Here is a 27,372-nt window from a genome sequence, read left to right as displayed (position 1 = left end):
GAGGTCTGCTGAGAAGTCAGCATCCTGGCCATCAGGATTTGGCAGGAGGCTGCCACAAGCTCGTGGTGTGGCAGTCAAGACTGGATGAGGGTGCCATCACTTTTGCCTGCTGAGATGGTTGGTCATCAGCAGTGTATTTCCAGGGCTAGGATGAACCCTGCTGACGAGCCCGGGCTGGCGGTGGAGCCTCTGGGGCAGGGTTGAGGGTAGGGAGAAAGGAGCCATTTACTGGGACTCTGAGAGAGCTCAGAAGCCCTGAGAAGACCCATCCAAGACCCTGCTAGCAAGTCCTGGTTCTGGTGTAGGTAGCAGTCTGGCATGTGGATCTAGCCTGGCAGGTTTCTTAATCCTTCTAGTTCTACAGACTCTGAAATGTGTCCTCATGAAGGGTAATGAAATGTTTTTTGGATATTTATGTTTGCTGCATTGTGTAAGTGCCTGGTATATGTCCACCTATATCAAAAGTATTCCTCGTGTGATGTGATGGTGTGGGTGGTGGCCATGGCATCTGTGGTCCACCGCTGACTACAGCAGGTGCGGTCTCTGCTTTCCCAAGGGTAAGCCCCTGACACCCATCGGACAGCCATTCATTACGGCATCTGTCTGCCCGCAGCCTCTCCAGGGGACCTTGGGCATCGGTTCATTCAGCAAAGTGGTTACCAGTTCCTGTGGAGCAGCAGCCATTCTTCTGGGTTTTTGACATTCACAGACCACATTCATTGCTTCTTGATCCCAACGTAATCTGTTACCTGTCACTGATCACATCCATGTTTCTATCTTGGGCTCATTTGTATGAGTAAATCACATCACAACAGAAACTGCTTAATGTGTGAGATTCTATTACAAATTGCTTGAAATCACATTTCTATCCTAATAGGAGATTAAAAGAGAATAAAACCACCCAAAACCCAACTTCTGTGTAAGAAATTGGATGCATAATAGAGGTGCCTTCAGCAGGGGGAGGGCGGTATCTGCCCTATGTCACCCGGTGGGCTGGGGTTCTCTCCACTGTGTTCGTGGTGTTTTCGGATGATGGTGTGTTTTATTTAGGTGGTTCAGATGTCTGGAATGGGGAGTTGGTGGAAGTTGATAGGTAATTGGTATTTAATCAAAGGACAAATGAAGTGTAAAACAGTTAGCTACACATTTTTCCTCCTAATCTTTTCCTTACCTATGATGCAAAACAAACAAAAAAAGCCCCAAAAACCAAAAACCAAACTACCCTGATGCTATTGTTTATTACAGAAATTGGTTATTATATGGACAGGGATTAGAAAAATAATTTTCTGTTTAGAATTTCTCCTTATACAGCATTCAACTCCATCAACTCAGAGCTGTTCCTAGGTCCATTGGAAAAATGCAGATTAAAAAAATTGTATTTGTTACAAAAATGTTTCCAAAACATTTGGAAACAAAAGTGTTTGCAGAAATGTTTTTATAGGAAAAAAATCATGTATTTTACTTAAAGCTCTCATTACAAAAAATAAATACGTGCATGTGCACATTTTAAGAAATTCCACTGTGAAAGTTTGTGCGGACCTCTGTCATGCTGATATGTGTCATATTCAATATCTCAGTGGGCACCTTCTGGTTTATCTCTGGTGCTGGTATACTTAGAATTTTGCATATCATGAATGAGATCATAAATTCTACTTCAGTTTTGTTCATTATAACATGTACTGGGAATGATGGGTGCCCCAGAGATTGGCAACTAGGTTACTGAGTGTGTGAGCAAGAACGACATCCTGTGGACTTAAAAATGATTATGTTCTTACATATTTTTATTGTGGATCAGGTGAGAAGTCTGGAGAGATGCAGAGCACAGAAAGGAAAAGTCACAACACTGTAATCCTACCACCCAGGAAAGACTTACCATAAATACCATATTATACTTTTTCCTGGGCTTTCTCTCTTATATATAAAAACCCTCCTTAGAAGGTCATGGTTGACAGGCCAGCCTGGTGGGTGAGTCTACAGCTAGAGGAGCTGTGGGAAAGAACAGAGGGCCTTTCATGAGGGCCCCATTGTCTTATAAAGACTGGCTTTTCCTCTAGTGAGTTAGGTGACGGGAAGGTTTGAGCAAGGGATGTGGTGACCAGACCTAGTTCGGGAAGAGACCATAGGTGGGCAAGGGTGGGAGCAGAGAGACCTCTCAGGAGTCCCTTTCTGCAATTTGGCCAAGACACAATTGATGGGGGCTCAGAGCAGGGAGATGGTGCTCAGGTGTGGGAGCAGGATCTCTAGTCAGCTTAGCTGTGGGGCTGAGATTTGGAGAGGGCCAGGATGACATGGAGATTTGGGCTGGAACCTGGAAGGAATAAGTGCATTTGGTTGGGGTTCCGTGTGGCACATGCTGAGTTGGGGTGACTGCCAGCCTTCGGGAATGAGATGTTGCAAACAGGTGGGGGCCGGGGGACCTCCTTTCAGGGACCGTCAGCAGGTAGAGGAGGTGCACAGTCTTGAAATAGATAAGCTGATGAAGGGAGTGGCTATGGATGGAGAAAGGCAGAGAGAATAGGACAGTAGGAAGGCTGTTGCGACATTTGCAAAGGGCTGTGGGGAAAGGCGCTGCGACGCTTTCCTGTGGCAGCAAGCGGGAATGATGATGGCCACAGTGCACCCTTGTCTGGTCTCTCAATTACTATTTTTTTAAATCATGGCCAACTGGAATTTTTTTTTCTGAATTATTGTTTGAGCTGTAATTAACTTGATTGTTAGACAATCAGTTATTAGGGTGAATTTTCATTGAATGTACTAGTCATTGGCATTACTTCTACTAAAGTGAATTATCTGTTCATTTTCTATAGTTCTGTGTCAAAGAGATGGTGTTTTAGTCTATCACAGTGGAAACCATGAGACATCTGTAAAGAACACAGCATGATGGGGGTGGCTATTTGGGAATATTGATAGAGTTCCTATCCTTGCATCATCTCTTGTAATTCTGCAATGAATGATTCAGGCTCCAGAACTTCAGTTTCTGGAAAGTGGAAATTTAGTGTTGAATAACTTAGTCAACTGTGAGTAAGCTGAGTGTTAATGGAAGGGAAGCAGTACATCTCTTGTTGGTCCCAGTGTGGAGCAACCAGTTAGGGTCACTGGCCAGCCTTGAAGTTAGGACTCTTGAGTGTAGGAGACAGTTCTATTTCCTTGTTACCCTTTTTCCTTAAAGCCAACTACCCTTCCCATCCCTTACCCGACTCCTCTGTCAGCAATACAACAAAGTGATAGCATCATTCGTATCCAGCATATGAAATACATAGTGACAGTTGTCACTTGGGAGTCATTGTCTTTAGGGAAGATGACATAGTTTCCATGCTTGGCCACCATTGCCTCTCCCTGCAAGGGCCTCGGTAGGATATGGTCCCAGAAGACATCTTTTAAAGTATGAAACATTATGATTCACCTGCCAGCTCTCACTAAATCCTCTAATATGATCAGCTCAGAAACCATTTGGTAGGCGGCTCAGGGAGGCACATGTTAGCATCTGGAATTGCCTTTAGAGCCTCGGGTATATCCTCGGCATATATTCTCTTGAATATCTTAAATCCTCAAAAAAAAAAAAAAAAACCTTCGAAAGTCATTCACTGCTGGCAATTGGGGTGAGCTTGATTTGGGGAAATATTTGCTGAAGTTGGCTTAGGATAAGCCAGCAATGGCAGCCGTGTTCTGCACACACAGCCTGTTCCAGAACAATGTGACTGATTTTCTTGTATGATGCAGAAAGCAGTTTTCAAAATGGAATTCCAAAGATAGTTTGAATGGTGGCGGCAGTAGCATCATGAGAATGAGCTTGTTCTGTCCCAAGGTCACTCTTACGCAGGAAAGGACATTCACCTGGATGTGCGCCTTGGTTCCCTTGAAAAGTCAGCAAGACCGGAGTCACAGTCATGAACTCTGGACCTTGCCGCGGAACCAAGAACACCGATTACTTACCGGACACTGTTTAAAATCACCACGGATGCATCCCATTGGACAAAAGATTATGTTCCTCAGTCTCTAAAAGAAAGTAGAATTCAGCATTTGAATGGATAAGACTGTCCATGTCACGGAGGAAAAAGGTCTCCACCCACTCAGTGCCTCCCAGGAGCCGTGACAGTGGCCACCCTAGTGAGCAAGAACATTGTTCTTTGTAGAACAAAGTAGTTAAAGTATTTCATGGTGGGGGGGATTCCTGTTTCAGTTTCCAGTGCGGTCAGCCATGGCAGAGGCCCTTCTGCACCTGAGCACACAAATTCTTTGTGCAAATGACTTTTTGCTGGACAACAATGGGTCAGAGCGCCACCCAGCTCGTGGGCTCTGCAGCCCACTGTGCCTTCATCTGCCAGTGCCTGGCCTGCTGGTCCTCGGCCACCAGGTCTCCCCAGGCTGGCTGGCGGTGGTACTGTGGGGTGGTTGATCTCACAACAGCTAGCCAGCAACTCTTTCTCCTGGTGTGGCTTCTGGTCGGACCCATACAAGGAACTCTGGGTCATTTATAGGGGACACGAATGGGAGCTGGAGAGGAAATCTTCTCCTTACTTTGTTGCTACTTGCCTTTGGTGGATCATTTCATTTATAGAAAGTATCGACCACCGACACCCAAGAGGGAAATGTCTTCTGATTGATGCGGGTTTTTTTTTTGCTTTGTCATGAGCACATTGAGAGAATGTCAGGGGCTGAAGGGACAACAGGTCGCTTTGTCTTCTCTCCTCTTGCATGAGATTGAGAATAACCCAGATGGAGGATCTGCCATCAGAAAAGAAGCATTGTTCATTAGATGTGCTCCGGAGCCAGGGGAGAGGTGCCTGGTTCCCTAAACATATAGCAAGCAGGAGATTGTCATGGTTTAAGGAACATTGGATGGGATCCCAGAAGCCTGGTTTCTAGTCCAAGATTTGCCATCACGGTCTTTGTCCTCGGGATGTACCTGTGTAAGCTCTCAGCTTCCTCAACTGTGAACAGGATTTTTTTTTTTTTTTTTTTTTTTTGGCGATGTGGCGGGAGGGTATTGGCTGGTGATCTGCAAAATCCCATTCAGCTTTAACGTTCTCTGATTCCATGAGAATTGCTACTCAGTTTGTCTTATGGCACATTCCTCTCCTTGCTCTATTTCTGCTTAGAACAGAGAACATTTTGGGAATTTCCAAAAAGGTAAGTGTGTTCACTTCTAGCCCTGGCCAATTCAAAGAAACCTTTGTCCAGGTTGAAAATCTAAGTTCCTAATAATTAGAAGGAAAAACAATACAAAAACATCCTTAGTGTCTTTATCAGCACAGGGAACCTTTTACCATCTTAAGTTAGTTTCTTCAGATGCTTCACTGAGTATCTGGCATCGAACCAGCCTCCCTGTCACACATTGGTCAGCAAAGAGGAAATGAGAATGTGATCCTTTCAGATAATGTGGAAAGCTTTTCTCTCCACCACCCCATGCCTACCTTTTGTTAAAATATTTTTAATGTCCCACATTCCCATTCTCTGTCTGGAACACATGCACATACACATTCTTGCGCACACGTACACACTCACAGTCGGGGTCTTGAAGGAGAGAATCTCTATGACAGTGCAGGTGGCAATACAGACACTGATTTGCTAAAGCCCCATTTTTAAAAGGAAACAGAGCATAGCCTAGGTGGCTTTCGGAAGCCAGGGAGGCAGGAGGACCCAGAACACTGTGCCTTTCAATGGATACTGGTCATCAAATCAGATGAGCCAAACCCTGGCAGCCCTGGGGATGGGATGCGTGATCATTCAAAAATGAAAGTTTTGCCATTTTGGCAAAGGTGCAGGAGACTGAGAGAAAGCCCTCAGAGGAGCACCAGAGACGGTGGGTGGGTGACTGGCCAGTGGCCAAGTCTGTCCTGGTGGATGGTATGGAAACTCCCAAGGAAGGGCTGACTTTGAAGACAGAGATAGCTGAATAAACTCATCACTTGCTGGGTTCAGTGGACAAGTGACGGGGCAGGCAAAGGAGAGAAGCTGACAATCCGTTTGGGGGACCCTGCGGGGGAGAATGGGCCAGGAATCCTGTGTCTGGGAAATGGTCCCATGGGGAAGACCATGTTGGCTTGGTAGGAGGAAGAGTGAATCAGAGGTCCTGAGGGGGCAGCCCTGTTGCCATGCCAGGCCACGAATCATGGCTGTAATTGTGTGATTCATCTGCCTAGAATAGACCACTGTCTGTAATATCAGTGCTGAACACCTGGCATCACAGCCCTTCCCATATCAGCCCGAGCCCACCCAGCCTGCTCTCCCAACTCACAGCCCAGACTAGACCCTGCCCTGGCCGGCCACTCTCACGAACACCCCGCTCATTCTCCAGGTACAAACAACAATAGTGAAATCTCACATGTTTTTGTTGAGTCTCCAAGGCCACCCTGGGAAATATGTGATAGTAGCTCCACTGTACAGATGAGAAAATCCTGAAACCCATGTGGCAAAGCCCCAGACTGGCCCGGGCCTACACCCTGGCTCTGGACTGCTCTGCAGCCCTAGCACCATGCCACGCTGTTCTCGGGTTCCCATAACTTCTGGCTTCTGCTAGAAGGCTGATCCTGGAAGACCTGTGGTGGGCCAGGCCACCTGCCCCTCCTGCACTGCACTCAAGCCTGCCATCCAGAGACAGCCTGATGTGTGGTTACAGGGCAGCCTCTGTCGGGATGGTGTGCTCACTGCATTGTCCCATGCTGCCCTCCAAGGACCTGATGCTGAGTGATGTTCATAGCCACCAACCTGCATGTGACAAATAACTAATGTGTAGGCTGAAATGTTACTTCATTTGCTCTTATTTGCAAGGACTCTTGTGCCACAGGATGCCCTCAGGTGAGGACGGGGCTAGGTACAGTGGAGGGGAAGGTAGGTGAAGCTGGTCTGACAATCCTGGCTTCCAGTTTTTTCCAGAAAATATGTAGGTATCACAACCAAGCACAGTAGGATGCAAGTTTTCTTTGGAAGCTTATCAACCACTGAGTGAAGACAATACCTAAATATGAAGATAAGCCATATTGTAGGCAGTGCAGAAGGAATCACCTAGCCATATAGGAAATACATTTTGTTTTCTTTTTTTTTTTTTACATTTTTAAATTCAAATTCAATTTGCCAACATAGAGTATAACCTCCAGTGTTCATCCCATCAAGTGCCCTCCTCATTGCCCATCACACAGTCATGCCAGCCCTCCACCAACCTCCCCCTTCCCAACCGTTTGTGTGTTTCCTAGAGTTAGGAATCTCTCATGGTTTCTCCCTCTCTAATTTTTCCCACTCAGTTCCCTTCTCTCCCCTTATAATCCCTTTCACTATTTCTTATATACTTTAAATGAGGTCAGATGACTCATGTTATGAATGGAGCATCAGTAAGGGGCATGGGCAGAAGAGGTGGTTGGCAGGCTCAGGATGGAGAACTTAGGCCAGATGCTGTGATGCAGACAAACTTCTCACCTGATTGCCTCCAGCTCCCCCAGGGAGCACAGCTGTGTGACAGTGCCCATCTCCTGCAGCTGGCTGTAGCCCCTATAACTGAGCAAGTGTCTCTAAGATGGGGGAGGAGGTGACATATGTCACTTCCAGTCCTGCCTCCAGAATCAGGAGAGAACACCTTTCTGTCATTCAGGCCCCTGCCTGTGGTAGCCTGAGCAAACTAATGCACCATCCAGAAGACAGTGCGATTCCTCAGGAAGAGGAGGATGCCTGGAAACATTGGGACTGAGGTTGACCTTAGGTTGGCTTTCAGGCACAGAGTGATTGGTGGTGGACCAGGACTCCCACGTGAGAGGCCCTAGGGAGGCTCTCATGAGTGATACCAGCTTTTGGGAACCATTTTGGAGGGTGCGACATGCTTGATGTCAAAGTATCTTGCCTCAAATTCTGGGGCCACTGAGGATAGACAGGAAGTCTAGAACGTCTCATGAGCCCCATGCTACTGGCTACCAAATAGTGAGGAGATGTGGGATTGTCAGGTTCTAGCTAATGGATGCCTCAAATGAATTTATTACATAAGAGCAGCCCTATTCCCTCTTAAATGATTGCTATAACGAAGGAGCTATGCTATCCAGGTCTTTGAGACGCCTCCTTTCTTCAGTGTGCTCTTTCATGTTTTTCCCCCTTCATTGCTGCCCTTGATCTGCATTTTAATTTGATTCAATCTGGTAGGAGGGTTCACCAGGAAATGTGCTCCTGGAGTGGCCTTACCGGGGGTTCCTGAGCTGCCTATTAGAGAGGGCTTCAGGTGGAGCAAGAGTGTACCTCCTCTGGTTAGGACAGGAGGGCATTTCCACAGGCTCCCTTTCTCTCTGACCTCCCTGGCTAGAGTGGCAAGTAGATCCTGAAGACTGTGGCATGTGCCTTGTGCCTGGTATCCGATCGACCTCCCTGTCTCCTCTTGTCTTTTACCTTCATCCTGTTCATACATTTGGCTTGGATGAGCAGCTAAGCCTTTCAGATCTGGGGAACAGGGACCTCCCCTTCTGTACTGAACTTTGTCATAGGGTCAGCTAACAACACGCATAAGGAACCGCTGGATTTATTCCTGGAAGTTTATTTTTTTATTTTTATTAAAAAATTTTTTTTTAAAATTTATTTATGATAGTCACACACAGAGAGAGAGAGAGAGAGGCAGAGACACAGGCAGAGGGAGAAGCAGGCTCCATGCACCGGGAGCCCGACGTTGGATTCAATACCGGGTCTCCAGGATCGCGCCCTGGGCCAAAGGCAGGCGCCAAACCACTGCACCACCCAGGGATCCCTATCCCTGGAAGTTTAGAGCAGGCATTCACATCCTTCTAGGATGAACGAAGGTTTCCAGGGTAGAGAACCAAGCCTCTAAGCCTCAACAGAGAAAAGCAAGGAAAACGACATTTGATCTTCCAGAAAACCACAGGAGTCTTTGTCTGTAGGTGACAGGATGCTAGAAAAAGCCTAATAGATGAGTTGAGAAAATGCAGCATTAATCAGAATGGGTGATAAGTTCATCACATGTGTGCATATAGTATCCATGGGCAGCCCCGTGGTGAGAACAACAGTGTGACTGGTTAGCATGACTTCCCCAACATCTGTCTCTCCTCTCCTGGAAATTCACTTTTTAGAGTCCTGTTTTCAGGTCCTATCCCTTGAAGAAGGAAAGCAAAGAATGGTGGGAAAATCCACACACACACACACCCAGACGCGAGTGTTCCTGAGGACAGGGAGCTCTGCTAGGTCCTCTGAATTGTCATGTTGCGGAGTGCACAGAATGCCTGATTGAATCTCATCACTGTGATGGTGGCTAGACATACTCAATTTGGCCAACCAAATCCTTTAATTAAAAATTCTCAGGCCGTACACACAAAAGCACTGTTTTCTGCTTACATCAATGCCAACATAAAAGTAGGTTTTCATTCATTTGTGTGCTCTTATCCTTCAAAGGTAGTTCCCCCACTCCCCCCAACTTTTACCAAATGAAATGCATTTTCCTGGGCTATCACTATAATTCTCTACAACCAGAATAAAAATACTCAGTAAGAGGAACAATGATGTCATTTTTGATAAAATGATAGTTCTATTTTTTATTGCCTAGAAGAAGGTACACTAAGATCATCATCCATTAAATTAGAAACGGAGCCATCACTCTCACACTTTATATATAGTACAAACTCATTATTATCAGTTAATATTGACTCAATGCTTAAAATGTTCTAGGTACTACAGAGTCTACAACTGTTAAGTTTTAGCTTTGTGTAATTCTCTTCTGACAGCCAAGAATTATTGTCTTATTTATTCAGCAAATATTTATTAAGTGCTGCTCTGTGCCAGAGCTGCGAGCAAAACAGACATGGCCCCAGGGCTCGTAGAGTACACAGGTTCACAGTCTAGTCTAGCAGTGAAGGCAGGCATTTAACAAACAATCACTGAAATTAGTCTTAAATTATAGCTGTGATGGGGACTCAGAGGTATGTACGGGATGATGAGAGGATGGCAATGAGGGAGGTAGATCCAGCTGTCGTTTGGGGAGCTCCTGAAGCCCTGGGTCTCTGAATGGCTCCGTTCATTGACTTGGCGTTTATTTGAAAGTACTGAGCCCTGTGCTAGATTCAGGTAGAGAGGAGATGGACAAGACCACGTGTTTATTCTCAGGGAGCTCCCCACCCAATGAGAAAGACAGGTATGAAAGCTAATAAGCACAGAGAAGTCTGTGACATCACTGCCCACCCCGCTGTGAGAGGTCATGGGCTGGCGCTCCTTGTGGAAGAAGCCCCAAGTGACAGCGACACAGGCAGATGAGCCGGTGGGATCTCCGAGGACGAGTTGATGACAACGTGAAGGTTTCTCTTCCTAAGCTAGAGGAAAGAAACATTACCATCATCCTATAACAAGGAGCATCATCAAAGCAGAGAACTTGACTTACAGAATTTATGGAAAGTAGAGAAATCTGGTACCTATTTTGACCTCCTGGCGAGGTAGCCAGGATGAGAGATGGAATGGCTTCTTCCCACAAATAAGGTCACGCTAACTATGAGTCAGGGCACCCTAGCTTCTTTCTAGTTCTTTCCATTTGGCTTACCAAGAGGAGCCTGAGCCAGTTATTGCTGGTGGAATGTAGAGCACCCATAGGAGGAAATGGGGGGAAGAGCACCCGGCTGTGCCACTTCAAGCTGACATGGACCCATCTTCCATGCTGACTGGAGGGTCAGCCTGAGTATTGGCAGAGGATAGGGAACACGGATTTCCATTTGCAAATGAACCCTAGGCCTTGGCCCCAGTAGGATTAATGCTAATTACACAAACAGTAACTTCTGTGTCCGGGCTGAGTAGACCAGTGCTGTGCAGTGATGTGGAGTCCGCAGGATGCTAAGAATTAGTGGTGCATGGCCATGCACTGAAATAACCTGTATGGGATTGTGGGACATGACCCAAGAAAGGTGAAGGGGTTTACTCCGTATTTGATTAGCTGTCAGTCAGCAGAGGAAGGGGACCATGGTCTGCAGCCCGACTGCAGAGTCTGTGTATCCATTTCCTCTTAGGCTCCATAGGACGCATCCGAGCTTTAGTGTGCAGACACGCCGAGGGCCATCCCCAGCACTCCGCCTTTAGAGAAGAGTGCCTGCCTGGCAGGGGCTGGTTGTCATCCCAGCTGCCACTGGAAGCAAGCTTCATGTCCACTTCCCTGCATCCCCAGCACACGTAGGATCTAAATAAAAGCCGTGTATTTGCTAAGCATATGCTGCTTCAAGACAGGTTATCTGGTGTCTTCTTTCAACCAGGTCGTTGCTCCTAAAAGTCTCCCAGAGAGAAGTTCTAGAGCTTCTACAGTCGTTATGGGTCAGGATTTCTGCATGTGGGAGAGATTCAGGGGTGCCAAAGATAGGTATGGTTTCTCTTCCGTGAGTGGGCAGATGGCATCAAGAACTTTCCTATTGCAGGCCAGAAAGTTATCCATGGGTGAAATAACCGTTCCACATGGATTTCACGCAGTGAGGTTTTGTGCACACTCAGAAGTGGGCCCCAGGAAATAGGTTTCTTCTGGGAAGGAAGTGAGCTGGTGTATATTAGGCGCGTCACACACAGCGGTGGTGAGCATGGAAATGAGAACTTGGAGTGTTGGAGCATGTTGTTGTCATAAACCAGCTGCTGTCGGTGCCAGATCTAGTCCAGTTGCTGAAGTACCTGTGGCCCCTGGATGCCAGGTGGACACACCTGGACAGAAGTGGTGTTTTCCCTCAGGCCAGCACATAAGCTCTTCAGCCCCCTGGCTTTCCCTGCTGAGGCTGGTCGTGAGGGGTGGTGGGTTCTGTAATGGAGCAAAGACTGGAAGTTGGGTGGGTGAGCTACTCTCTGTCATCCAGGCCAGAATGAATCTCAGGGTGGACGCTGCTGGACACAGAGAGCCCCAGGGAGCTCCATCCCTTGAGTGAATTTTTGCATAAAAGAAAGAGGAAAGGAGGAAATATGAGCTTACCACCTTCCTCTGCCCCAGCCCGAGTGCCTCTCCCAGCCTCGGCTGCCCATGTGTGCCACTCTGGGTGTTTTCCAGAAATGTGCCTTTCAAGGATAAGGTTTTCAAATTGTGTCAACCCTACAACTGGAGACATATTAGGCACTCAGAACGAGATGAGAAATGAAAACCTTTTCAAGATAAGATAGATTTTTGCCACTGCAGCCTCTGAATGAATAATCAGAGGAGTTTCCAGAATATGTTAAATAAGAATCAGTCTCTTCCTCTCTGTATCTCTCTTTTCTGTTTCTCCTTAACCACCTTCCCTCATGTTCTGAGGAAAACCCAGTTTCCATGAAGCCTTGACACCTCATATCTCGCCTATGACAGTGAGAAAAGGGGAGTGTAGCGATGCCGGGTACCTCTGAACAATACTGTGCTGGTAACAAAGTCCTCTGGTGGGAAGATGTTGATGCCACCGCAGTGCTTGTTTCCATAAAAGGAAAGCGTGGATGGCGACCCATCCCTGCCGTCCCCCGACACCCCCTTTATTAAATATCTTCATGCCAGGTGTCGCCCCGTGTCCTGGCCTCCCTACCCTCCCATCCTTCCCGGGCGGGCCTCTGTGTCTTCTCTGAGACTTACAAGCACCCTCCCTCACACCGCACACCTCACCTGCTGGTCAATGCCGAATCCCTAAGAGGCCCCTAAGCCTTTTCATGACACTGTGTGACAGAAAGCGCCAGTGCCCTGGAGAGCCAGAGAGTGTGGCACCTGACCCCCGGAGGCCCAGGCCCTCACTGAGTCTCTGGTGGGAGCCGCGCGTGAGGAGTGGACAGAGGAGTGAGTGTAGGGGTGCAGCTGCCCGAGGCCCCAGGGAGGGCAGTGGTGGGGCGCTGGGTGAAGGGCAGGCCAGGAACACAGTCTCTAACGTCAGCATCTGTGTCAGGGGGCGGTCCTGATCTGCCCAAGGGCAGGTCCTAGCTGCCTCCGTGACCTCTCTTGAGGCCACATCCCTGGGCCTGTGGGTGCCTGCCCCCAGCCTGGCTCAGCGGGACCAGCTCGGGGTGCTCCTGGTTCTGCCTCTCCCCTCCACCTCACAGACTTTATCTTTTGCCTGCTGCCCTGTGCAGTAATCACAGAGCACATGATGGACTGGCCCTGGGCTGGCGGTCAGACAGCCACTGGATGGATGGGCTCACAGCTGACCTGCTGGCAGGACATCATTCCCAGGCAGGGCTGGCCTGATGCTGAACTGGGAGCCAACCCTGAGTGAGACCTTGGCATGATTTCATAGCCCCTCCCTCCTTCCTCATATTGGCCTTCTGGTTCCCTTTTAGTCTCCCCCTTTTTATGTAAGAGCCTGGTTCTGCCCCCAACGTCCACATATCCCTTGTAAAGTTCTATGTAAAAAAGCCCAACGGTGATGATTTTATTAGTTTTGGAACCAAATATGAAAAGCTAAAACTCCAAAGAAGTGAATCTCTAATGGCTAATTTGTGGCACCCGACCTGGCAGCTGGGGAGATACTTTGAGGCAAAGAGACCTTCGTCATTCCCTCAGATTTGAGAAACAGATGTCTGCTGATGTTGAAAGTACAACCTGTTCAAAAGGTTGGAGCGATCATGGAAAGTTCAGACGTGTGCTCTGGACCCGGGTCAGGAAGCTCTCAGGGATTCTGAGGCCCAGGTCACGGCACTCAACGCAGGGGCCCCGGGCAGGGCTGGCCTCTGGCGCCTCTTGTTTCATTTACTTTCTAATGACTTGCCTCTGTTTTCCTTCCTTCCTGGTGTGGATCTCAGTTGCACCGCCCCCACCCGGGAAACCACACGCTCCATCCAGCTCCTGCCGTGGTGTGAATGAGCAAGGAACCCAGAAGCTTTTTTCCACGCGTTATTGCCAGAACCATGTGTCTGCCAGCCCCAGTGTTTATAAAAAAACAAAAACAAAAACAGAAAAGAATTGTGCTTCCCCATAAGCCAGCAGTTTTTATTAGGCACATAACAGAGTTTATATTTAATAATCTGAACACCTCCATACCCCTCGTCCAAGGGTTGCTGGACTGCAATTTTTTTTTACATTTTTTTAAATGTAGATTTAACTTGCCAACATATAGTATAACGCCCTGTGCTCCATCCCATCAGGTGCCCTCCTCAGTGCCTGTCACCCAGGCACCCCATCCCTCACCCCCCTCTCCTTCCGTAACCCTGTGTTTCCCAGAATTGGGGGTCTCTCATGGTTTGTCTCCCTCTTTGATTTTTTAAGAAAGAGAATTTAAAGGCGTGATGCGTGCTGGCTGGGGCCTGAGCCAAAGGCAGCCCCGGTCAAGACTGCCGCATCCTGCTCCTGGCCCTCGCCCTCTTCTCTGCAGACACTGGTCCAGGGCTCCCTGTTTAGGCAGATGAGCATCTGCTGTGTACGTGGACCGCGAGCCAAGTGGAGTAAAAGAGGATGCTGCTCCCAGCGTGTGAACAGTCCCCGGAATTATCAATTGAAACAAGATCGCAGGATAAAGCCCTGCCGTAATGAGCTTTGCCATTGCTTGGATTCCAGAACACCCCAGGCTCGGCTGTCTGGCCATGCTCCTGCCTGCTGGCGGCGGGGCTGGAGGAGGGGACCCGGCCCCCGCCTGGTTCAGTGACATGGAAGCGGAGTCCTGGAGGACCAGCGGCTGTGAGAAGGGCAGGGAGCAGGCCGTTCCGTCAGGGAGAGGAGAGCAGTGGTGAGAAGGTCTGCAGGCGTGTCCAAGGAGCAGAGTAGAGACGTGTCTCACTGTCATGTGGGCAGGGGCTCGGCAGTAGATGTGAAATGAGGCGGAGGACCAGGAGGCTGCAGATGGCACGGGTTCCTGGGGATGCTAACTGCATGGGGGTGACTGTCTCTTGTTTCTGGGAGATCACATGCTATGAGGCTGCGGACACAGGAACCTCCTTTGTGTCCTGGAGGAAACCAGGTGTGTTTCACCGCAGGCCCTTTTCCTTTGCTGTGTCTGCTGCCTGGGGCACAGCCCATGCCTGCTCTGCCCGTGACGGGTTCTTCTCTGATCACAGGCTCTGAAGGAGCATTGGGATGTTGCTCACACTGCCGGTCTGTGCTGCGCCAGTGACTGCGTGGTTACCATGTGCTCCCTTCTGACTGCTACGTTGCCATCTCCTTGTATGTCTGCTTGGGTGTCCTGGGTCCATCTCCTCCCTTCTCTGTTTTGCAGTTTCTGTGAGAGGACAGACGTCTCCCTAGGCTTCCTTCTCCCCCCACAATGAACCATGCCCCACACACTATTGCCACTGACAGATACACATAAGCATGTGAGAAGGCGGGAGACAGTGTCAGCATGGACCCCAACAGGGCAGTGGGGGTGGAGTGAACACAGCAGACATGTTTGGAGAGGGAATGGGTGATGGAGTGTTCATGTCCCCCCCCCCCATGTTCATGTTCTGAAGTCTAACCCTTCCCCCCATGTGATGCTCTGGAGTTGAGGCCTTGGGGAGGTGGTGCTAGGTTGTGAGACCCCAGGGGTCCCCCGGCCCTGCACCTGGTGCAGACTCAGCCGGGAGACAGCATGTATGTGCCCCGGGTCTGAGGCTTCTCAGGAACCACCCTCGCATGACCTTGACCTCACCCTGCAGGACCGTGAGAAGGAGGTGTCCATTGTCCATAGGCCGCCATCTGTGTGGTTTGTGCTGGCAGCCTGTGCTAGGCAGGTGTCTTGTGACACTCGGGACTTCTAGAAGAATGGAGACAGCCAGGGGGTCTGGAGATCCCGTTGAGCAGTGGGATGTGCTGGGCAGTGGGGTGGAAGGCAGAGGCCCTTGGAGGCAGGACCCAGGAGCCTCCCCGATTCTTCTTGACTTGGGGTAGCTGTGCCCTGAGGAAAGTTACGGAGCCTTGCTCCTGCTGGTGATGTTGCCGGAGTGAAGGCCTAAGGGTGGCTTGACAGCTGGTGAGCATGAAGGTCACAGCCCGTGTGACACAAGGGGAGTGACTGGTGACCTTGTGATGTCTGTCCTCCCCCACCCCCCTGCCCTGGCCTGCATTCCCTGTTGACCAAGCATTGAATTTTTATCAAATCCTTGTTCTTATTGACATACTGAAGTATCGATTCTCCATAAGGTTAGCACCTTCTAAACAGGGCACATCTGGATTTCGTGTTTCCCGGGCCTGTGAGATGGACCCCAGAGTCCAAGGTAGGACTTCTGCATCCAGCGAGCCTCATGTCAGAGATTCCAGACGGGAGTGAGGTCACCTAGGGCTGTGGCCGTGGCTGCAGTTCAGGGTTAAGCAAGCACCAGAGGAGTTGCGGTTCATAAGGCTGTGTTAGCAGGCAGGCTCTCAAGAAGGGGTGGGGAGTCAAGGCTGGTGGGTCTGGGCAGCCCCAGGGAGATGGGGAGAATTTGGGGCAGAGAAAGGGAGCCTTTGGGGCATGTGTGGAGGCTGGATTGTGGAGGAGTTGAATTTTTCCTGAAGAAAATGCTAATTTCCAGACAGGTGATGAGCAGATAGCAAGGCTGGCGGATTTCCCCCCCATGGGTCCAGTATCGGCCGTGTCTGTGCTGAACGTGTGCCACCCGGCCGGGGGACCCACATTGGCATGTAGGGAGTCTCTTCCGCAGAAGCAGCTTAGACCCTGCGCCTCTCCTGGGCACCCTGTCAGCCGGAGGAATTGGGAAGAAGCCATCCACACCATCCTCTGGAAGTAACCACGGCCCATTTGATGGATGACGCCCTTCAGGCCCACGTGGCCTATTGTGTCCATTGGCTCTTGTTCGGGCTGTTGTGGAAAGTGCCACAAACCTGGTGATGTTTGTAACAGAAGCGCCAAGCCTCGCAGTCGCAGAGGCCAGAGGTGGGGAGTGACGGCGTTGACAGGGTTGCCGCTGGGCCTGACAGGGAGGATCTGTGCCCGGCTGCCCCCATGGCTTGTGGTCCTGGGAGTTAAGGCTGCAGCATGTGACCAGTGGAGATGCAGTTCAACCCGTAGCACTCGCCACGTTTTTGTCAAACGAGCCACTCTTGACTGAGAGCACAGCCTAGTTCCTATGCTGTGGCCACACTATCTCCTGTCACCATCAGGTAGCACTTCTGTGGTCCAGCGATGACAAAGGAAGAGGACAGAGGCCATTGCTTCCGTCTTGTTTTGTTTGGAAACAGAAGCATCGCTATGTTGATGTGTGTGTGTGTGCACTCGTGTACCCGTGTGGCTGCGTTGATGACGCACAGACTGTCTCCGTGAATTTTGGGCATGTCACAGGAAGACCAGCAAGCCTACAACAGTTGATTCTAGGTGAGACTTCATGGCTTTGAGAAAACCACTCCAAAATATGAAGATTGACATTGAGGTGGATAAATGTGGCCCAGAGAGATTTTCTACTCTGTCTTCCTTACTGGGTTTCTTAAGGGTAAAATATGCACACTTACTAAAGAATATGTAAATTGTGACTCAAGGTGAAAGAAGCCTCCACCTGACAGTCATCTGTAAGACAGACCCTTTTGGCGCCGCTAAGCCCTCTGTGAGAGTGGGAATTGGGGCCGCCTAGAAAGAGCAGGGGCTTCATGTGCTCAAGCAGTATTCGAGACTGTCCAGGAAGACGTTAGGGGGCTTAAGGAAGTGGGTGTCATCAAAGACCACTGAATGAGTTATTTCAGTTCGTACTTGGAGCATGTCGTTGGATCAAGCAAAGTTCGAAGAGGATAACGTGTGGTCTGTACTCTTAAAAAGCTCACAGCTCACTTTCCATGTTTGTTTTTTTTTAAGATTTTATTTATTCATTTGTAAGAGACACGCAGAGAGAGGCAGAGACACAGGCAGAGGGAGAAGCAAGCTCCTTGCAGGGATCCCAATGAGGGACTCGATCCCAGGACCCCGGGATCACGCCCTTAGCTGAAGGCAGATGCTCAACCACTGAGCCACTCAGGCGCCCCATCTCTTCATGTTTTTAAAGATAAATTCAAAATATGTACAACGAAAAGAGTAATGTTTGAAGGAATGAGTTACAAGCATTAGCCGGAACTCATTTATGACCTGGTGCCATCCTGGCACTTGGAGATGCTGCTGCTCTGAGGCTTGTTCTCCGGGCTCCTGGAGCAAGTGACCCCCGCCCTGCACGCTTGCACCAGGAGCGGGGTGTGCTTAGACTCCTCATCATTCTTGCACACACCGATGGATATTTTGGAAATGCAGCTGTTAAGCACAGCAGCAGAGATTCAATAGGATAGCTTGGGGTCCTTTACTATGAGGACTGGAGGCTGTGAGGACGAAGCCCCAATGTGTGGCCTCTGCGGGCCATTTTCCCTGATGCTCCTGCTGTAAGGCCTAAGTGGACCCAGCCCTCACTTCCCTGCAGCTCGGCTCCTTATTCTCCAGGCACCAGGAGAGGGGTTCTTAGGACTCAGGAAAGGACTTGTGTGGCCTGCGGTCTCTGCTCTGCTGTGAAAGCCTGTTTGACAAAGGTATTTCCTAGACCGTGCGCTGGCCGTGTAGCCCACCGCGTGCTCGTGTAGATGTCTGCGGGTACAGAGCCGCGGGGGGAGGCGGGGGGAGACTGGTTTGGTGTTTCCTCCAGAGTGAGTGAGCTGATTTCTCCACTCATCTAAGGGTTAGAGACTCTTTTTGTTATTCCAGCTCTGGACTGTAACTCCCTAAACTCTGTTCCTTATAAGCCTTACTTTCCTATAATCACTTAGAAGAAGAATTCAGCGTCATCTGGCTAACTGGGGGAGGGGTGCGAGCAAACGCCCGAGTGTAGAAGCAGACCGCTCCTCTTGTGTGGAGCCGAAACTGTCTTGCAGTCGGGACGGCAGATGAGAGGAAACCGCACCATTTGGAGGGTTTCCGCAGGGTCTAGAGGATGCATGGCCAGCTCTGATCGCGGGGTTCGGTGCTGGATTGTTGCTAAAATGCAGTCACCCAGCTAGCCAGTCCTTCGTGCTCTGCCCCCGTGGGCCAGTTCTGAGAACTCCAGTGGCTGAGCACGAAAGCAGCCGTGTGGCCCCGCGGGGACACAGCGGAACAGTCATGACAACAGATTTGTTATGGAGACTTGTGATTTAGTCTCGACTCAGGTGGGAGAGGCGTTCCCAGGAAGTGTACCTGAGTTGACCTGGGAGTGAGGCCTAGGCTCTCATGGGGGAGGGAGAATTTAAGAAATTACAAAGAGAAGCTGAGGCTGGTAAGTTGCCAGGAGTTTGTGGGTAGCCAGGGGTGGCAGGGCCTCTGGGCTGGGGTGGCAGGGGCTCCGGGGCAGGCGGCAGCACACATGAAGGCAGAAGGCCCAAGAGAGCCACTGGCGGAACCAGCTGGAGGCGAAAGTGTGGGACGAGTGGCAGGTCAGAGTCGGACCAGGGCCCAGAGCCTGGATGTACAGACCATCCCACCTGATATAAAGGGATTTTGCAGGGCTGGGGAGCCACGGGGTGACTCTGAGTGAGGCGGTAACAGGATCTTGTCTGTTTGTCAGGATGTTGCTGTGGGTGCAGAGCAGACCTACGAGAAGTAGAGCTGGCAAGAAGTTTGGGAGCTTGGCTGCCCCCAGGAAGGTATGTCCAGAGTGCAGGTGGACAGGGGAGCAGAGGTGCTCTTTAGTGATAGACTTAAGGCTACAATTGCCTGCTGGCAGAGACATCTGGGCAGCTAAGCTTCCTATTTCCTGCTTTGACAGCTGGCAGGGTGCCGGCCTTGTTCCCTGAGAACAGCGAATGGAGATGGGGCAGGGGATGCAGGGACGGGAGGGCCAGACCCAGGCAGGTGACACTGACAGGATGCATCAGTAGTGGGATGGGAGGCAGCTGGTGGGATGGATGGAGTGGAACCTACAGAGACATGACCCCTGAAGACGCTGTTGGGGATGTTGGTGTGGGCACGCACGTGACCTTGTGGACAGCCTGGAGGCATGAGCCAGGGGACCCAGGGCACGACCATCACCAGGCAGGTGACACATCAGGGGAAGAAAAGGGCAATGGGATGTGATCAAAGTGAGTGTGGTCACAGGGAAGATTTAGGAGGAAGGAATGGTCCAAAATGCAGAGGTCAAGGAAGGCTAATGAAGATGCCTGTTGTGGCAAGAGCCTCAGAGGACAAGGTGGTGTGGATACCACCAACCAACACAGCGACTGAGCCAGCAGGATTGTGGCTAGCCACAGAAGCGTGAGAGGAACCATTGAGAAGGGGTGTGTTCGAGGGTGAGATGCTGTTGGATAGCTGAGCGAGCAGCCAGGCAGGAGGAGGGCATGTAGGACATGGTAGGAATCGTGTTTGAATACAGTGAGTGCTCCAGTGATGCCAGATTAAATCCAGTTTTCTGCCACTTGCGTTACTTCTGTGTAGCTACCATTCACCAGTAACCGGCATTGATGTTGTGAAATAGATATTATTGTCCCCACTTTACAGAGGATTTAAAGTAAGTCCCAGAAAGATTAAGCAACTGATTCAGTCATATGGGCAGTTGCTGTATCATTGGGTGAGTCTTCCTGGGATTCAAATCCAGATTTTAATTCTCCTTAGTATACAGAAATCAAATCAAATGTTTATTTATTTATTTTTTCCTTGAGAGGACTCTATCAAGAAGGGCAATTTGTTTTTGGCAAATCCTGGCTGGGATGTGCCCGGAATTTATTCATAGCTGCCGACCCCTGGAAGGGCTGGAATGTAGGGAACCGAGAGTCTGCGTGCCTCTCATGGGCATATTGACTCCATCTAGTGAAGAAAGGACATCTTGAAAGGCATATTTATTCCCTTACTACACTCCATACTTATTTTATTAATAGTTTATAAGTCTCAGCTAAATCTCTAGGGCATGATAAATCATATCCTTCACCATGAGAACTTGAAATGAAAATAAGCATTCAGTTATAACAATTTATGGCGAATGCTTAAAATTTGTATACCCCGCAATCTTTCAAGGTCTTGTCAAGTACAGAAGTCAGTCAGATACAATTTTGAAAGGCTTACTGTAGAAAGCTCTAAATCTTTGCATAGTCAAGTGTATCTTAATACAGGAGAAAATTATTTTTGTGAATCTTTTCCTAGAAGAATTTTCATGTTCTCTTTTATAATCTTACAATGCGGTGAGGTGGGGTAGAGATAAAAGCCCATGTTTATCTGTAGCTTGCAGCACTGAAACGTGGTCGTTCAGAAGCCATTCTTTGAAAAAAATAAAACCTAAAATATAAAAACTAAAATATAAAAAACTAAAAATAAATATTAATATTGCCATCATCGTGTCTCTATTTGGTGGTCTCACCTACTTCTCAAAACATTTGTTCATCTTCCTTTAAATTTCCAGAGTGCCCTCAAATCTCTATTTCATTTTATCCTCAAAACCTGCAAGAATTAATAAGGATTTGTGTTATCACTGCCACTTTTCAGATAAGGAAACTGAAAACAAAAAATTTGGGGTAATTTGTCTAAGGTCACACAGCTGGTTAGAGATAGAGAACTTGGGCAATGACAAAGATCTCCCCACATCTTTTCCCCCCTAAATAAAAGATGTCTAATCCCTCTGCTCTTTATCCTCAAAACACCATGTGTTTTCACAGAAGCTGGTTCAGCTGTGGTGGCTCAGAAGATATTTGGTGTCTAGGAGGAGATGGGTCTTGAGGAGGGTCCTCACTTTGCCTCCTCTGCTAACTTACTGCACCATCCAGGCAAGTCTCTGATTTTTTTCAGAGTCCCAGTTACCTCCTGTACAAAAGGACAGACCTGGGCTGGGAGTGGTCCGCTGATCACCTGGATTAAATTCTGGGATTTGAGATTTGTTGTTGTTCTGTGATTTATCAATCATAGTTCCTCAGACAAACAGAACCAAGAGGGTGTGGGTGCGTGTATGTACATAGATTAGAAATTTAGATGTTAGTTTTGCAATTTGATCTCCAAGAAAGGAAATTCTTAAAAAGAAAGATTTCTTTTAAGGAGCTGGCTCACACTGTGGTGGGTCTGGGGCCAGCCAGCGGCCTGGGAAGCCAGCACTGGTTTCTACGTTACGGACTGGAGACAGAATTCCTTCTTTTGGAAACTTGAGGTTTTGCTCTTTAGACCATTGGTGTATCCGATGAGACCCACTTACGCTCTCGAAGGTCATCGCCTTTATTTAAAAGTGAAATAGTCGTAGATGTTAAGCACATCTGCAGATTCCCTCCACAAAAACATCTAGACCAGTGTTTGACCACACAGCTGGCTACCAAGGCCCGGACGGCAGGGGGGTGGTAGTGGTGGTGGGGGGTGCATATCCCATTAATCAGCAGGGCTATGATGTGTGTCTGTAACATTTAACTGTCAGAACTACAGTGTGTGTCTCTTTGGGCGAAAGATACATAACTTGCACGGCACGCTGTCACCAAAGATGCTCAATCCTGGAGAATTTCCTTTCTTGAATGTCAAACTGCAAAGCTAACAAAATGGAAATTTCTGGCAAATTTAGTGTGTGCCTTCCTATGCCTGTTAGTGCTCATGTTTTGAACTTGAGGGGGTCTAGGCTTCTGCTTATAGAACAGATATTCCTAACTATTCAAGAAGGCCGAGCAGGTTGATATATGACAGAAATGATGTCAATCAAAGGCTGAATACCCGCAGCCTCCCCTGGGTCGGGCAGGTAACAAACACGAGAGCAAGGAGTCGAGAGTGGTAGGGGATGCAGCCTGGGGCTGTGGTGACCTGGAGATCACCAGCCTTCAGAGAAAATTCTACCCAAATGTCGCAGTGTGGGGGTGGGGGCCCCCAAGTGACTGGAACTCCGAATACTTTAAGAGAAGCTGTTATATGGATTCTTATGTGAAATTTAAGCACTTAAATGTTGGCAGATGATTTAGAAAACTTAGTTTGGGCCCAGTGCCTTCTGTAGCCTGCAGGACACTAGAGGTGGCATTGCCAGGGTTCAGCAGGGTGTGATCACATTCCTGGTGTCGGTGGGGTTGAGAAGGAGAACCACGTGCTGGGAAATAAGGCAGTGGGGTGTGGATGAACAGCAGAAACCCATCACAGACCTCTGTTCTTCATCGTGCTCTAGTGAGCAGTGGTATAAATGGCCCTGGTGGGCAAATACAATCTTGCAGGAATGAGTCATCACCACTGTCATCCTTGTCGATACATGTGGGTGCCTAGTACAGCCTACTTAGCACCCTCCATGCATTATTTTATTCAATGGCAAGACAGTCATGAGAGTAGGTGCCATTCCTGTTGTTTTTTCAGAGCAGAGAAAATGAGGCACAGATGATGTTCAGTGACTTGGCAAAGTCTACACAAGCGGTAAGTGGGATCTGCTCCCAGGAACTGTGGTTTCAGAGCCTATGCCCTTAACTAGTGTTCACTCTCAGATGTGGTCATTACATCAGAGGATAACCAGGGAGAGGGTAGTGCTGTTGAATGACAGATTCAGCTCTTCATTCTGTCCTGTCGAGGTCCCTCCAGACCGTGATCCCTCGAGGTGGCAGGTATCATTGTCCTGTGAGGATCTGCGGAGTCCAGCCAGGCTCAGCAGGATGGGGGATGGGCTGACGTAGCTGCTGGGGAGGGTGCTGCACTTTCAGCCTGTGGGGTGCCTGTTTCACAAAAGCACCTTTGCTGCAGCCCCAGTCTCAGTGTGGGGAGCTTGGGGGCTCCCTGGCAGGCGTAGACCTCCCTCTGCTTCTACAAGTCTCTCTGTCTGCAGCACTATGGCTGTCCACTGTGCCTATTACCTGTGTCATTACCTGTGTCTTTAAGGCCCCATTGAGGCCTTAAAGCTGCCGTATTATGAGAGCTCATGGGGTTTTCATGGTGCTAGAAAATAAAACAAATGAAAACTAGATGTTGTCTTAGTTCCAGGTTCTGACCAAGAAGTGAGAAGACAGCAGACTTTGGACAAGTCTGCTCGTAGGTTCTTGCTCATCCTGTGCCTAAATGGAGCAGGTGAACAGAGGAGGGAATGAGTTCCCAATGCTAGTGACATTCAATCAGAGAGACCACTGAACTGAGCCAGTCCAAGGATAAGAGGAGGAAACATGGTGATAATCATGATTTTGAGGGTCAGAGAACGAGGATTGGATTTGAGGGTCTTGTATGCCCCTTGCACTTGTGAATCCTCCCAGATCACCTCAAAAGCAACAGGCCGTCCAGCAGAAAGAGGCCAAAACTGCAGTGCCCTAGAGTAGGTGAGCAAGCTCGGGGCCAGGGAGGGGAGGACAGGCTTTTGTGGCTGTTCCCAGGGCCCAGTGGAGCCAGTCCCTGCCATTTGGAGATGATGAAAAACTCACGATTACCTGATTCCCAGCTGAGGATGTGGGAATTGGAGGGGTGGCCTGGTGAGATGTCCCCGTTCCTGCTGTCACACCCCTCGGTTTACAGAAGAGAGTGTGGGGCTGAGTAAGAGAGATGTGGTTTCTCACATGTAGCTCATTCAGGGAACTGCCAGCCAGCACCCAAAATCCATGGTTCTAACCAAGCTGGGCTTAGTCTTCCTACTGTCCTCTCTGTCTGGTGTATAGAAATAAAGAATTCAAAACAGCCTAATTTTATTTTCCATTCCTCTTTCACTGGGAGTAGTGTGTTAATTTACTTTGTCAACAAGTTCACAAACTCTTTGGTTAATAATCGTGGACTGGCTCTGTGCCTCACTGTAGTCAGGGCACTGCGGTAGCACAGAGGCCCCAAAGAAATAATGGTTCAAACACACTATGCGTTTCCTTCAAGCCCGTGTGATAGGTCAGCGGGGCAGTGGGCAGGTGCCTCGACATCACCTCTGCCATGTTCATCGCGTTTCTTCTGGTGTCCTGAAGGGTCACTTCATTCCACCACCTGCAGGTAAAGAGCTGGGATGACCCCACATAGGAGGGTGTGATGATCTGGGCACGCATCCTCTTCTGTTGGGCAGGTTCAGTCCTGTGACCATGGCTGGCTGCAAGGCCGGCTGGAAACTGAAGGGGTGGGGAGCCGAGGAAGGAGGGAGGGCTTGCCTGTGCCCAGCTACAACTCAGGGCCAGCCAAAGGCTGAGGGCTTTTGCATGATGCTGGGTACTTCTGTTTCCTTTGGGCACACTGCCTAATTTCTTTTTATTTATTTTTTTGTTTTTTTAAAGATTTTATTTATTTATTCATGAGAGACACAGAGAGAGGCAGAGACACAGGCAGAGGGAGAAGCAGGCTCACCTCAGAAAGCCCAATGCAAGACTCGATCCCGGGACCCCAGGATCACACCCTGAGCCAAAGGCAACGTTCAAATGCCGAGCCACCCAGGCATCCCCTGATTTCTTTCTGAACCCTAGAATCATCGGATGCAGCTCGGTGCAATCATCTTCATCCTTCCCACGCATGCATGGCTCCTCTCCATGCCTCCATCCCAGCCCCCATGTCTGGGGGGGTGCACATCAGCTGGATCCTTTGCTAGAGTGTGTAGAGAGAGAGGCCCTGTGCCCCTTTAGGGCCTCAGCTCAGCACCTGTGAACATGGGCAAATTAAAACAAAACAAAACAAAACAAAAACAAAACAAAACAAAAAACAACAGAAACTGCTTCCCAAGCATTTGGAATGCAGTCTGCCCTGTGCATGCACTCCCGCTCCCGCTGCTTGTAATAATAATATTTACCTGGTTGGCAGAGAGAGCCGTTGAGGGAATACATGCGCTCACCTGCTGCAGTGAGTTCAGAGATCCTCTAATGAAAGGCATTTGGTGGCAAAAATTAATTATGGCAATTATTTCAAAGTCAAGCCAAGAGCTTGGCCTCCTTTCTGTCCTGCTCGGGGCCCCTCTGATGCTGATGGTCAGGCTGAGAGAGTGTTAATAAGTTATGGCAGGGTTTTTTCTTGCTGTAGTATAAATAGCAGGCTCCTGACCTCAGCTTACTGGCACTTTATTGCAATGCCTTTTGTTCTCCTGGCACACAGCACGCTTGTTGTTACGGGTCCTGACCAAATCCAGGTGTTCCAGGGCTCGCTGGCGGGTGGAACCACAAACACTCAGCTAGGGTGGGATCATTCCTGTGACCATATCTTGGGGTGGGCGAAAATTGTTGCCTTTTTTTTACAGCAGCATGCTGAGGAGACAGGTGTGATTTGTCGAGACAATAAAAGAAACACAATACCTCCGACACTTGGGGTGGAAAGCCAGCTTGTGAACTTTGTCCCCTAGTTAATTCCCACCATGAGACCATTATTATATAGAGTTCATTTCCGACTGTTTTGGTGTCGGGGAGCTGACTGCAGTGAGATTGATGCTAACGTCCATGACAAATCGTGCTTCTGGGTATAATTACTATGCAATGTGGTATTTATTCCTTCACTTTCTTTTTTGTTATTTTTTACAATCCCCCTGTTCTACTTCTTTCTCTCTCTCTCTCTTTACGTGTATATTTAAGGCCTGAAATTGTGCTCTGTAAACTCCCTGGCATTGTTGGTGTCCAACGAGTTATACAAGTGCTTGGCTTGTTACACAAGTTATGCTGGGGAGGAAATAGATTGGACTGTCTTCATGGAGGCCTTCTGTCCTTAAAAAATCCTGTGTGCTTGACTGTGTGTGCACTTGACTGTGTGTGTACTTGAGTGTGTGTGTGCACTTGACTGTGTGTGTGTGCACTTGACTGTGCATGTGTGCATGACTGTGTGTATGTGTTTTGAGGGGTAGATACGGACAGTGGGCAGATATAAGGTATGTGGACAGATATAAATTACATGTATTTTAAATTGAAAATGACAAATCATGTCCCCAAATTTAAAAATTATAATTATTCTTTTATCTTCTGACTCTGTTAATTCTGCTTTGGTTTCTCTGAGTACCTTTTCCTAGGAGTAGATACTAAATGGGTGAAATAAGGCAATTATTTGTGTAATGTTATTCCAAGCTGCTCATAGGTACCTATAATTTTAGTTTAAGTATATGAGAAATATACTAATACATTATACTAATAATATATTAACAAAATATAAGATGTGAAGTGATTTTCATCATCCCCGCAGTCTTTGTCTCAGGAATTCCTAGAAGAAATTGCTGCCGTTATTTTGGTATGTAAATTTATGGCCTTTATGTGTATAGAATATTAATATAATATTTAAGTACATAGCAATATACTAAGAGATATTAATGTTTATACAAGTACATGAAAAATTTATATGCATATTTACATATATGCACATTTACATGCATATATATAATGCATATGCACATTTGGATATATAGAAGATATATAGGTCTAACTTTGTATGAGTATGATATTTTTACATAAATAGTAGTATACTGAAGTATTTTTCCCTCCACTTAAGTATCACCCAACAGCATGACTTGGTAATATCCATTTATTGACTTAGAGTTGAGGACTCACACGCACGCACCCTCATTCGTGCAACCTGCTGTGTAGTATTCTATAATATGGGGGTACATAGCCAGTAAAACTGTTCCCTTATGGATAGACATGCAGGTGGTTTCTGGATTTTTGCTTTGACCAACAATGCCACACTGGTCATCTTTGTATATTCTTGCTATAGATGTGTTGGTGTTCCTCCTGCAGGGACGCTGAGAAAGGTAGCAGCTGGA

The 27,372-nt window shown here is 48.5% G+C and overlaps 1 protein-coding gene and 1 long non-coding RNA gene across 2 annotated transcripts in view; one reads left to right on the top strand and one right to left on the bottom strand.

The window, feature by feature from the left end:
• The window catches only part of DPP6 (dipeptidyl peptidase like 6), an 826,229-nt gene that overhangs the window by 34,424 nt on the left and 764,433 nt on the right, over positions 1–27,372 (top strand). The gene's annotated exons all lie outside the window — the stretch shown is intronic.
• Positions 24,893–25,615, bottom strand: LOC140605003 (uncharacterized). The gene is made up of 2 exons (XR_012007803.1): positions 25,432–25,615; positions 24,893–25,283 (listed from the first exon to the last, which is right to left on the bottom strand). It is a non-coding gene; the product is annotated as an uncharacterized lncRNA (long non-coding RNA).

This window comes from Canis lupus, chromosome 15, assembly GCF_048164855.1.
Source record: "Canis lupus baileyi chromosome 15, mCanLup2.hap1, whole genome shotgun sequence".
Lineage (NCBI taxonomy): Eukaryota > Metazoa > Chordata > Mammalia > Carnivora > Canidae > Canis > Canis lupus.
This window is presented reverse-complemented; position numbering and strand designations above follow the sequence as displayed.